This window comes from Oncorhynchus kisutch, linkage group LG27 (assembly GCF_002021735.2).
Source record: "Oncorhynchus kisutch isolate 150728-3 linkage group LG27, Okis_V2, whole genome shotgun sequence".
Classification (NCBI taxonomy): domain Eukaryota; kingdom Metazoa; phylum Chordata; class Actinopteri; order Salmoniformes; family Salmonidae; genus Oncorhynchus; species Oncorhynchus kisutch.
Genome location: NC_034200.2, coordinates 33,518,831 through 33,531,425, shown reverse-complemented (window position 1 = coordinate 33,531,425; position 12,595 = coordinate 33,518,831). Strand labels below are relative to the sequence as shown.

The following is a 12,595-nucleotide window of genomic DNA, read 5'->3' as shown; positions in this document are numbered from 1 at the left end:
TGTTCAAGGCATGTGTTTGGTGTTCAAGGCATGTGATTGTTGTTCAGGGTATGTTTTTGTTATTCATGGGCATGTGTTTGGTGTTCAAGGCATGTGTTTGGTGTTCAAGGCATGTGTATGTGTTTGGTGTTCAAGGCATGTGATTGATGTTCAGGGCATGTGTTTGGTGTTCAGGGCATGTGTTTGGTGTTCAAGGCATGTGTTTGATGTTCAAGACATGTGTTTGGTGTTCAGGGCATGTGTTTGGTGTTCAAGGCATGTGTTTGGTGTTCAAGGCATGTGTTTGGTGTTCAGGGCATGTGTTTGGTGTTCAAGGCATGTGTTTGGTGTTCAAGGCATGTGTATGTGTTTGGTGTTCAGGGCATGTGTTTGGTGTTCAAGGCATGTGTTTGGTGTTCAAGGCATGTGTATGTGTTTGGTGTTCAGGGCATGTGTTTGGTGTTCAAGGCATGTGTTTGGTGTTCAAGGCATGTGTTTGGTGTTCAGGGCATGTGTTTGGTGTTCAAGACATGTGTTTGGTGTTCAAGACATGTGTTTGGTGTTCAAGACATGTGTTTGGTGTTCAGGGCATGTGTATGTGTTTGGTGTTCAGGGCATGTGTTTGGTGTTCAGAGAATGTGTATCAGTGGCGGTCAGTGCCATTGTAGATGAGGGAGGACAGTGACACATGGACAGATAGTGACATTCAATACCGCCTTGTACACTAGTGCCTGCATCAACTGATATAGGGTGTAATCATTAGTCCAACATTTGCAAACAAGTGTAGGGCTGTGGCGGTCACAAAATTTTGTCTGTGATTGTCAAACAAATAACTGTTGGTTTTACGGTAATTAACATAAACACATTTAGCATCTCCTGGCTTTCACAAAAGCCATTTTAAAAAGTTTAATAAATCCATGTAATATAGCCTAAACCTTCACAATAAATCCATTATTTATTTTAGACATGTCTAAAGAAGCATGATTTATCCTTATGTTAGGTCCTGATCTGACTATGCCAAATGGCTGTGGGCTACACTAGTTCATTTAGCAGACAATATTTGCTTATAATTCAGTGACATTATTTTATATTATGAAGAATGCAATTGAAAAAAGCTGAATAAAACACAAACATTTTCTTCAAACGATTTGAGGGAGTGTGCACATTCTGTGTTGAGCGATTAACAAAGAAATAGGTATGCTTAATTTAGAGTTATTAATGTAACCTCAGTTGTTCTACAAACATTGGGCTATATGTTTGATTTTGAATACATTGTAAGGCTGCAGGAAGAGACAAATGTTTTATTTTTCTTAACCTTTATTTAACTAGGCAAGTCAGTTAAGAACAAATTCTTATTTTCAATGACGGCCTAGGAACAGTGGGTTAACTGCCTGTTCAGGGGCAGAATGACAGATTTGTACCTTGTCAGCTCGGGGATTTGAACCTGCAACCTTTTCGGCTTCTCCCTGAGTGTGCTGCGCAATCCGAAGCATCTCTCACTCACACTCGGGTCTTTCTCACAGGCTACAAGTGAAGACAAACATCGGGGACCCAACTCTGGCGTCCTTATCCAATTCTGAGGTGCATATTGAAGATATTGGAAGAACTATCCACATTTACTTTTCGTCAACTAACAAGATGACAAGGCATAACGAACAGCAAACTCACTAGCCTATGTCAATCTACTATCCCCCATAGTACAAAAGTTGACCTATTCTGTGTAAGAAATAAATATTCCAAACATTGTCTGGGACAGTTGTAGGATGCGATAGATCCCAAAATAATACAACGACTATCATCCACCCAAAAAATGTTTAAGCTATGTGGCTGACGCAACATATCAGAACATTTAGCTTAAAATGTTGATAAACTATTTGGCTATTTCTTCACATTATAAGCACAGCAATGCACACATGGTAGTATGCTATAAGCACAAATGTTCTATTAGCAGGAAAACACCATTATCAAAAGTTAGAGGGACAATGGAGTAATGAGTACCAGGCAGTTAGCAAGTTTGGTAAGCTACTATTGACCTGCATCAGAGCTTAGAAAAACCTAATTATCGTGACTAAACGGTCATCTGGAATTTGACTGCCTTCATGACTCGTGACCGCAGGTGTGGCGGTAATATGGTCACCCCAACAGCCCTAAACGAGAGTTTCTATTGGAGAAATTCAGGTATGTTTATCCCTGTTTTGTTCCATTTGCTTCCGATTTAAGAAACGTTTTTCAACAGAATCGGCAGAATGGATACAACCCTGATCATGCATAGGTAGAGCTGCCGCTTTCAAGGAGTGGGATTCTAACCCGGAAGTTTATAAGAAATCGCTATGCCCTCTGACAAGCCATCAAACAGGCAAAGCATTAATAGAGGACTAAGTTCGAATCGTACTACACCGGCTCCGACGCGCGTCGGATGTGGCAGGTCTTGCAAACCATTACAGACTACAAAGTGAAGCACAGCCGAGAGCTGACCAGTCACACGAGCCTACCAGACAAGCTAAACTACCTCTATGCTCGCTTTGAGGCAAATAACACTGAAACATGCATGAGAGCACCAGCTGTTCCGGACAACTGTATGATTACGCTCTCTGCAGCTGATGTGAGTAAGACCTTTAAACAGGTCAACATTCACAAGGCCACAGGGCCAGACGGATTACCAGGATGTGTACTGCGAGCATGCGCTGACCAACTGGCAAGATTCTTCACTGACATTTTCAACCTCTCCCTGTCCGAGTCTGTAATACCAACATGTTTTAAGCAGACCACCATAGTCCCTGTGCCCAAGAACACTAAGGTAATGTGCCTAAATGACTACCGACCCATAGCACTCACATCTCTAGCCATGAAGTGCTTTGAAAGGCTGGGCATGGCTCACATCTACACCATTATCCCAGAAACCCTCAACCCACTCCAATTTGCATGCCGCCCTTTCCCACCTGGACAAAAGGAACACCTATGTGAGAATGCTATTCATTGACTACAGCTCAGCGTTCAACACCATAGTGCCCTCAAACTCATCACCAAGCTAAGTACCCTGGGACTAAACCATTCCCTCTGCAACTGGATCCTGGACTTCCTGACAGGCCACCCCCAGGTGGTAAGGGTAGGTAACAACACATCCGCCACACTGATCCTCAACACAGGGCCCCTCAGGGGTGCATGCTCAGTCCCCTCCTGTACGAGACAGCCTATAGGTAGGAGGTCAGAGACCTTGCCGTGTGGCACCAGGACAACAACCTCTCACTCAACGTGAGCAATACAAATGAGATGATTGTGGACTACAGGAAAAGGAGGACCGAGCATGCTCCCATTCTCATCGACGGGGCTGTAGTGGAGCAGGTTGAGGGTGTCCACATCACCAACAATCTAACATGGTCCAAGCATACCAAGACAGTCATGAAGAGGGCACGACAAAACCTATTCCCCCTCAGGAGACTGAAAAGATTTGGCATGGGTCCACAAATCCTCAAAAGGTTCTACAGCTGCACCATCGAAATGTCTAAATAGGACATAGGGTGCTATTTGGGACGCATCACATGTCTGTGGTGTTCTGGGCTCAACTGGGATTTTTTTGTTGTTGTTGGTATATCACTCAATGGCAGAGCAAGATGTAGTGATGTGTGGTTTGAAAAGCAGCAACTGGTTGCATTACTGCCTGGTAGGGCAACTGCTCAGCCTCCGACAGCAAGGTACTACAGAGGGTAGTGCGAATGGCCCAGTACATCACTGGGGCCAAGCTTCCTGCCATCCAGGACCTCTATACCAGGCGGTGTCAGAGGAAGGCCCTAAAAATTGTCAAAGACTCCAGCCACTCTAGCGGTACCAGAGCACCAAGTCTAGGTCCAAGAGGCTTCTAAATAGCTTCAACCTGCAAGGCATAACATCTAATCAAATGGCATCTAATCAAATAATCAGACTATTTGCATTGCCCCCCCTTTACACTACTGCTACTCTCTGTTATTATCTATGCATAGTCACTTTAATAATTCTACCTACATGTACATATTGCCTCAAATACCTCGACTAACCGGTGCCCCTTCACATTGACTCTGTACCAGTACCCTCTGTATGTAGCCTCGCTATTGTTATTTTACTACTTTAATTGTTTGTTACTTTTATTTCTCTTTTTTTTTTTGGTATATATGTATTTTTTGTAATTTTTTAACTGCATTGTCGGTTAGGGCTTGCAATTAAACATTTCACTGTACACCTGTTCTATTCGGCACGTGACAAATAGATTTTGATTTGATTTGAGACACAGTTCACTTTCATAGGAGCCACGTTGTATTCCTTCTAGCATCTATGTGCTCTTCTCCTCTCACCTCTTCCCTTTGCTTGTGGACTTGCATAACACATCAACTGTATGTGACCAGGCGAAAAAACCTTTCCATGCCAAACCGCTACACACAGCCTACATCATTGTCACCATAGTAACTAAAGTAACGTCATAGTCAGCATAGCTAATAGAACTAACCCGTTTGTAAACCTGCTACAATCATGCAGTAACATTACATTGTACAGTCAAGTAAACAGTTACACCAGCGGGCCCCTGTGGCAAAAACAATCATAAAACCAAAAGCTTACCTTGACTTGGAAGAGTTCCAGTGCTGTGTTTGGAAAATCATAGCCAGCTAGCTAACATAGCATCCCTCTGTTTGAGCAGGCTGTTTCAGTGGGCTAAACTAGCTAGCTGCATTTGCTAGCTAAGTAAGTGAAACTGAAAGGGAAAAAAATACACTATTTCTCTCTTGCTTCTCCTTCATTTTGGAAGAAATGGATTTGTTGAAAACTGTTCAACTACTGTCTTTCTCTCTCTTTGAGTCAACTACTCACCATATTTGATGCCCTGCAGTGCTAGCTAGCTGTAATTTAGGCTTTCAGTAAGTACTAGATTAATTATCTGATCCTTTGATTGTGTGGACTACATGTCAGTTCATGCTGCAAGAGCTCTGATAGGTTGGAGGGCGTCCTCCGGAAGTTGTCATAATTACTGTGTAAGTCTATGGAAGGGGGTGAGAACCATGAGCCTCCTAGGTTTTGTACTGAAGTCAATGTACCCAGAGGATGGAAGCTAGCTACCCTACAGAGTGTTGTTGATGCTACCGTAGACCTTATTTGGAAAATAGTGTGTTTTAATCAATTCTTTGGTGACGTGATTATATTTAGTATAGTTTTTTCTAAAAAGGATAACTTTTTTAATGTTTTACAATTGTTATTTTTATGAAATTCACTGAGGAGTGTCCACTGATGTGTATGTGTTTGTTTTTCAGGGCATGTGTATGTGTTTGGTGTTCAAGGTATTACCGTTAGGATTTTTAAACAAGACCGCAAGTGACAAATGTCCATTTCACGATGGACAAAGAGGTACTATTCTGTATGTAGTCTCTCTCGACAGACGAGTTGCCTCCCACAATGTAACCAATGTTCCAGCAAACACTAGGTCTGGAATTTCCGAGACTATGGGGAATGTAGTGTTAGTGGGAAAAAATGTACTCTTCCGTATGGGGAATGTAGAATACCTAGTCAGTTGTACAACTAAAATGTGCATTCCACATTTAACCCAACCCCTCTGAATCGGAATAGCCTTCATTTTTCAGAACAAGAATAGACTGACGAGTTTCAGAAGAAAGGTCTTTGTTTCTGGACATTTTTAACCTGTAATCAAACCCACAAATGCCAATGCTACAGACACTCAACTAGGCTAAATAAGGCCAGTTTTATTGTTTCTTTATTCAGCACAACAGTTTTCAGCTGTGCTAACATTATTGTAAAAGGGTTTTCTAATGATCAATTAGCCTTTTAAAAGGATCAACTTGGATTAGCTAACACAACGTGTCATTGGAACACTGGAGTGATGGTTGCTGATAATGGGCCACTGTACGTAGATATTCCATAAAAAATCAGCCGTTTCCAGCCACAAAAGTAATTTACAACATTAACAATGTCTACACTGTATTTTTGATCAATTTGATGTTATTTTTCTATACAAAAAATGTGATTTTCTCTCAAAAACAAGGACATTTCTAAGTGGCTCCAAACTTTTGAACGGTAGTGTATACAAAAACGTATTCAAATCATTTCTTTGCTCAAGTCATAATAAATCAAATAAAAAATCCATCAAAGTCTGTCTGTTTAAGATAGAGAAATCTGTTTTTTGATCGGGCTGCGTCTCAATCATGACCGTATCTATATGAGAACATTAAGGATCTCTGTAATTTTTCCTAATTTGAAAAAAAGTAGATTCATAAAAATATATATTTTGTATACAAAGAAAATCAATTATGGGTCAGTATCTAAATATTGCTCCCGGCGTTGATCAATGCTCAGAACGCTTATATTCTTGGGGTGTGTTCATACATTCGCTCTGGCCGTCTACTCCGATACCAGAGCACTCTTGTCTGAGTGTGCCAGAATGCAGAATAACTGATGAATTTCCGAAAGGACAATCTGACAATGCTCTGAATTTACGAACACCCAGAGTGCACTCTGGCACTCCAGGTTGAATTTACGAACACCCAGAGTGCACTCTGGCACTCCAGGTTGAATTTACGAACACCCAGAGTGCACTCTGGCACTCCAGGTTGAATTTACGAACACCCAGAGTGCACTCTGGCACTCCAGGTTGAATTTACGAACACACCCTGAGTTCTAATCACGACTGTTCCTTTGCAAACGACTGGAATGATGTACAGTAGTTTGTTCATTATGTTCCCCTGCGTCCCCTGGATTTGTTTTTTTAGCAGCAAATTCACCACTCTCTCAAACGGCTAACTCTGCCCTCTCGCGGCACAGGCCGAACAAACTACCCCCAGCTCGAAGTAGGCTCACAAGAGAAGTAGTTCATGGATACAGCTCTGATAGTTTAAAACTCTCACTTTATTTATATCTAATTGGAATTGAAATACTAGCTATAAAGTTGATAAATAATTTAGAGATCGAAGGATTAGACATGTATGGTTTTATGACCAAGATTTCTACCTTTGCAGAAGATGCCACATTCCATCTCTGTCCTCGAGCGGCCTCCATAAGTGCCCTCACCAAAGATTTAGATGGTTTTGCCAATCGGGATCTTTAAGAAACTTCAACTTTGTATTATCATGTAATGTACCAAAGATGGGCTAGTAAATGTTCTTGTAATACATACAGTACATTAGAAAAGTATTCAGACCCCTTCCCTCTTTCTGCATTTTGTTACATTACAGCCTTATTCTAAAATTGATTAAATTAAAACAAATTATCATTCATCCACACACAATACACCATAATATTTTTTCTTTGTTGCAAATGTAAAAAATAATAATACAGAAATACCTTATTTACATAATTATTCAGACCCTTTTCTATGAGACTCCAAATTGAGCTCAGGTGCATCCTGTTTCCATTGATCATCCTTGAGATGTTTCTACAACTTGATTGGAGTCCACCTATGATAAGTTCAAATGATTGGACGTGATTTGGAAAGGCAGAAACCTGTCTATATAAGGTCCCAAAGTTGACAGTGCATTAACAGAGCAAAAACCAAGCTATGAGGATGAAGGAATTGTCTAAAGAGCTCAGAGACAGGATTGTGTTGAGTCAGAGATCTGGGGAATGGTACCAAAACATTTCTGCAGCAGCATTGAAGGTCCCCAAGAACACAGTGGCCTCCAGCATTCTTAAATGGAAGAATATTGGAAGAAAATATGTACTTTTTTAAAATTTATTTTTACTCCTGGCAATGTGTTTCTGGATATATCCCAATAAAATAGATGGTTGCTTGTCAGAATAATCAATTAGTTGATAATACACTTGTTTTGTTTAAATGCCCAATGTAGTCAAAAATGTTTTTTTTTTCTCTGTGTTTTATATATATTTCCACACTATGAGGTTGGAATAATACTGTTAAAATTATGATAATACCCTTTTAGAGTAAGAGCTGTTTGAAAAGACCACCTGAAATGTAAGGCTGTTTTGGTGGGATGGTGTTTTGGCCTGCCTGGTGACAAAATTCTTGCTTGAGAAATTGCTCTTTGTTAAGAACCAATTTTTGTTTCTTTTTAAATTTTAATTGAAAACAATCACAGTAAGGTGCTTAATTGTTACCCAGAAATGATGTGATATTGAGATTGTAAAAAAAACAGCTTCATTGGGCATTTAAAAAATACTCGTTGAGGTTCTGACATAAAATCTTGTGAGACAGAAATATGGAACAACTTCCTCATAGCTGTTAAAATAGGAGGCGGTTTGACCATTTTTCTGAAATCACTTGTGCCTCAAATGAATTTTTGAAAACCTGGGCATTATTTAAAAGGCAAATCCCTCCCACGATGAATAGAAGAGTCAACTTCCTCATGCTGAACATAGATTGTCAGACGCACTGGACTCTGAACAGAATCTTCCCACATCACAGCTCAGTCGGTGCTCTGTCGTCTGAAACAACATCATGCTTTTCCTATTATTTTGTGTTGGATGTGTTGCTTTGTCTGCAGGGCAATCCTTTGGTAAGTTATCAATTTAACATGTTTTTAATGTTCATGATTTGAAAAGAAAATGTCAGAGGTTCAGTCCAGAAAACAGTGACTGTTGAAGCATAACCAAACCCAGATATCAGTGAAGATATGTATCTTCCAGTCATTAGTAGTGAGCATGAGTAAGTCAACAACAACAAAAATGATATGTGGAAAAGAATAGAACAATTCAATTGAAAAAAATCTGATGATTAAATGTGGATCAAATGCTGATATTTAAAATATAGTAGGAAGTAGAGAAGTGTGATGACTACTGTAAAAACGACTTTATTTTGTATTTTTGTATTGCTTGTTGTGATCATAAAATATATATACTAGAATGGGTACTAGTCTGTTTGGGCTATCATTCCACTCCTTATAATGTAATGTTTTGTATATGACACGGAGTACAGGGAGTGGAATGTTTAGCCTAAAACAGGTTTGGATTTCAGGCTAATGAGAGATACAGCTTCATGTCAATATTTACCCCATCAGCTTCAACAACTACAATGGGACCAAGGGCTACCACGAAACAGGTGACAACACCTCCAACTCTTACTACCCCTTATGTGGACCCACCTTTTGGTACTAAACCCCTGGAAAGTGGTGGGTATTTAAGCATAAAATAAATACATTGAATTATGATACTCGGCTAATTGTCTTTTATTTACTGAAATAATTTGAATATTCTTGCCCAAATATAGGATTTGCAATTCTTCATGTCGCTGTCAAATCTCATCAGGAGCTAAATGAGACAACAGTTGCTTCTTTCTTCAGTCAGGTAACATTTAGACCACAGTTGATCCAGTCTAGAGTCAGCTGACATTTAGACCACAGTTGATCCAGTCTAGAGTCAGCTGACATTTAGACCACAGTTGATCCAGTCTAGAGTCAGGTAACATTTAGACCACAGTTGATCCAGTCTAGAGTCAGCTGACATTTAGACCACAGTTGATCCAGTCTAGAGTCAGCTGACATTTAGACCACAGTTGATCCAGTCTAGAGTCAGCTGACATTTAGACCACAGTTGATCCAGTCTAGAGTCAGCTGACATTTAGACCACAGTTGATCCAGTCTAGAGTCAGCTGACATTTAGACCACAGTTGATCCAGTCTAGAGTCAGCTGACATTTAGACCACAGTTGATCCAGTCTAGAGTCAGGTAACATTTAGACCACAGTTGATCCAGTCTAGAGTCAGCTGACATTTAGACCACAGTTGATCCAGTCTAGTGTCAGCTGACATTTAGACCACAGTTGATCCAGTCTAGAGTCAGGTAACATTTAGACCACAGTTGATCCAGTCTAGAGTCAGCTGACATTTAGACCACAGTTGATCCAGTCTAGAGTCAGCTGACATTTAGACCACAGTTGATCCAGTCTAGAGTCAGCTGACATTTAGACCACAGTTGATCCAGTCTAGAGTCAGCTGACATTTAGACCACAGTTGATCCAGTCTAGAGTCAGGTAACATTTAGACCACAGTTGATCCAGTCTAGAGTCAGCTGACATTTAGACCACAGTTGATCCAGTCTAGAGTCAGCTGACATTTAGACCACAGTTGATCCAGTCTAGAGTCAGGTAACATTTAGACCACAGTTGATCCAGTCTAGAGTCAGCTGACATTTAGACCACAGTTGATCCAGTCTAGAGTCAGGTAACATTTCCTCATTCAATCATGGTGTTTTTTTAAATATTATTTAAATGTTTATCTATATCCCAGGTAGCATATTTTATATAAAGTTCCAATGCATATGATTGATCTATTATACAATTATTTATATTGGAAAATAAGATCTAGAGTAGATGAGCTTGAGTTGAACTAAATAGTGATCTATTTTCTCTACTAGATCTACGACATCGTTCGGGCGAAGCGACCTGATCTGAAATTTCGACTGACCGTGAAAACTGTCCAGAAAGTTTGATGGATTATGATCCAAGGCATAGCAGATTGAAGTTCTAGTGGTACATCATGTTCTGCAGATTAAGAACTATTGTACTGTATTTTCAATGATTTTATGCTGTTTATCAGTCATTATATTCATGTTAATAATATATTTGAATGTATAATTTCATTGACTTACTGACTTGCTGCACGTTCCAATCACCATCTGGGGGAGGAGCTGTAATTCAAGAGTTATGTCACAACTTTTCCCACTTTCATAGAATCTTGTCATCTGCTTCCAGTGTTTTCTGATGGATTTGATGTTGGACTGAATAGTCCTAACTACTGTAATCTTTTCTTTGGCTATAAACATGTTACAAATACTGCAACTGTCTGTTCTCACACTCATGTTAATTCAATGGATCTGACTTCAGTCTTTTTTAAAATATCAAACATAAGGTGACTTCCCTGAAAAGAACAGTCCAACCCAACCCCCCAAAAATGTTTATGTAACTTTTCATTCATATAAAGAAAAAAATCATGACAATGTGTACAAATTAAGCTAAACCTTGATAACTACTAACCACATGTTTTGTGCAAGCAAAGGGTTTCTCTCCAAAGCTCAAATTCAATTGATGTATTCATTTACAACACAAACATAAATATTGTTAACAGTTTTTAATTGAGTATTCACAAATGTCAATGTAAAAAATATTTAATGTACATTTTAGAACGACATTTGAAACTAAGTCATGTAGGCCTATGTTATTATGAACATACAGAACCAGAGGGCTCCAGAGAGTGTAGCCTACATTTATTTTATTTTACTTGAGTAGCCAGCAGCATACCATCCTGCATCCCACTGCTGGCTTACTTCTGTAGCTGAGCAGGGTTGGCCTTGGATGGGAGACCAGATGCTGCTGGAAGTGGTGTTGGAGGGCCAGTAGGAGGCACCTTTTCCTTTGGTCTAAAAAAAAATATCCCAATGCCCCAGGGCAGTGATTGAAGACGATAAACAGGTGTCCTGACTCTCTATGGTCACTAAAGATCCCATGGCACTTATCGTAAGAGTAGGGGTGTTAACCCTGGTGTCCTGGCTAAATTCCCAATCTGGCCCACATTCCATCACGGTCACCTAATCACCCCCAGTTTACAATTGGCTTGTTCATCCCCCTCCTCTCCCCTGTAACTATTCCCCAGGTCGTTGCTGTAAATGAGAATGTGTTCTCAGTCAACATGCCTAGTTATTTATGTAACCAGGTAAGTCAATTAAGAACAAATTCTTATTTACAATGATGGCCTAACCTGGACGACACTGGGCGAATTGTGCGTCGCCCTATGGGACTCCCAATCGCGGCTGGTTGTGATACAGCCTGGAATCGAACCAGGAACTGTAGTGACACCTCTAGCAATGAGATGCAGTGCCTTAGACCACTGCACAACTCGGGATCTGTATAACATGAGTATTGCTTCCCAAATCCTTCTGCTGAAACGCTTAACTGTACAGTTGGCTGATTCATATGTGAGGCAAATCCAGTTGTTGGTGTAATCCTTGAATTTTACTGAGCCCACTTCCTGCAAAGGTATTAGACAGGCAAGGCTAGAATCAGATTGTGGAGTATGTTTGACATTCGGTTCGTAAATTCAATCTGGAGTGCCAGAGTGCGCTCTGGGCGTTCGTAAATCCAGAGCGTTTCGCTCTCGGAGCGCACACTGGACGTCCTGGCCGAGGACTATGGTCGATACGAGCGTTCTGACCTCACAACGACTATCAAGCACCCAAGCTAACTGGCTAATGTTGGCTAGCTACTTCCAGACACAAATGAGAAAACAATCTCACTCTGAACATTTTGCTTGCCCTAACATAGCTTGTTAGGCTGTTTTCATGTTATCCAGAGCGTTGGTGACTGTGTTTGATGTTTGTGATTTCTGATACTCATCAGTCTATTCTTCTGAGAAATGAAGGCTATCCTATGCGAGAAATTGCCAAGAAACTGAAGATCTCATACAACGTTGTGTACTACTCCCTTCACAGAACAGCGCAAACTGTCTATAAGCAGAATAGAAAGAGGAATGGGAGGCCCCGGTGCACAACTGAGTAAGAGGACAAGTACATTTGTCACGTTGTTCGTAATAATGGTCGGACCAAGGCGCAGCGTATGTAGAGTTCCACATATTTATTAAAGAATAAAGTGAAAGTTTAGCAAAGACAAACAAATAAAGAATCAACGAAACGTGACTAAC

At 40.3% G+C, this 12,595-nt stretch overlaps 1 long non-coding RNA gene across 1 annotated transcript; it reads left to right on the top strand.

The window, feature by feature from the left end:
• Positions 1 to 8,288: 8,288 nt before the first annotated feature.
• On the top strand, positions 8,289 to 10,737 carry LOC109872180 (uncharacterized). The gene is made up of 4 exons (XR_002252418.2): positions 8,289 to 8,462; positions 8,964 to 9,074; positions 9,173 to 9,249; positions 10,317 to 10,737. It is a non-coding gene; the product is annotated as an uncharacterized LOC109872180 (long non-coding RNA).
• The last annotated feature ends 1,858 nt before the right edge of the window (positions 10,738 to 12,595 follow it).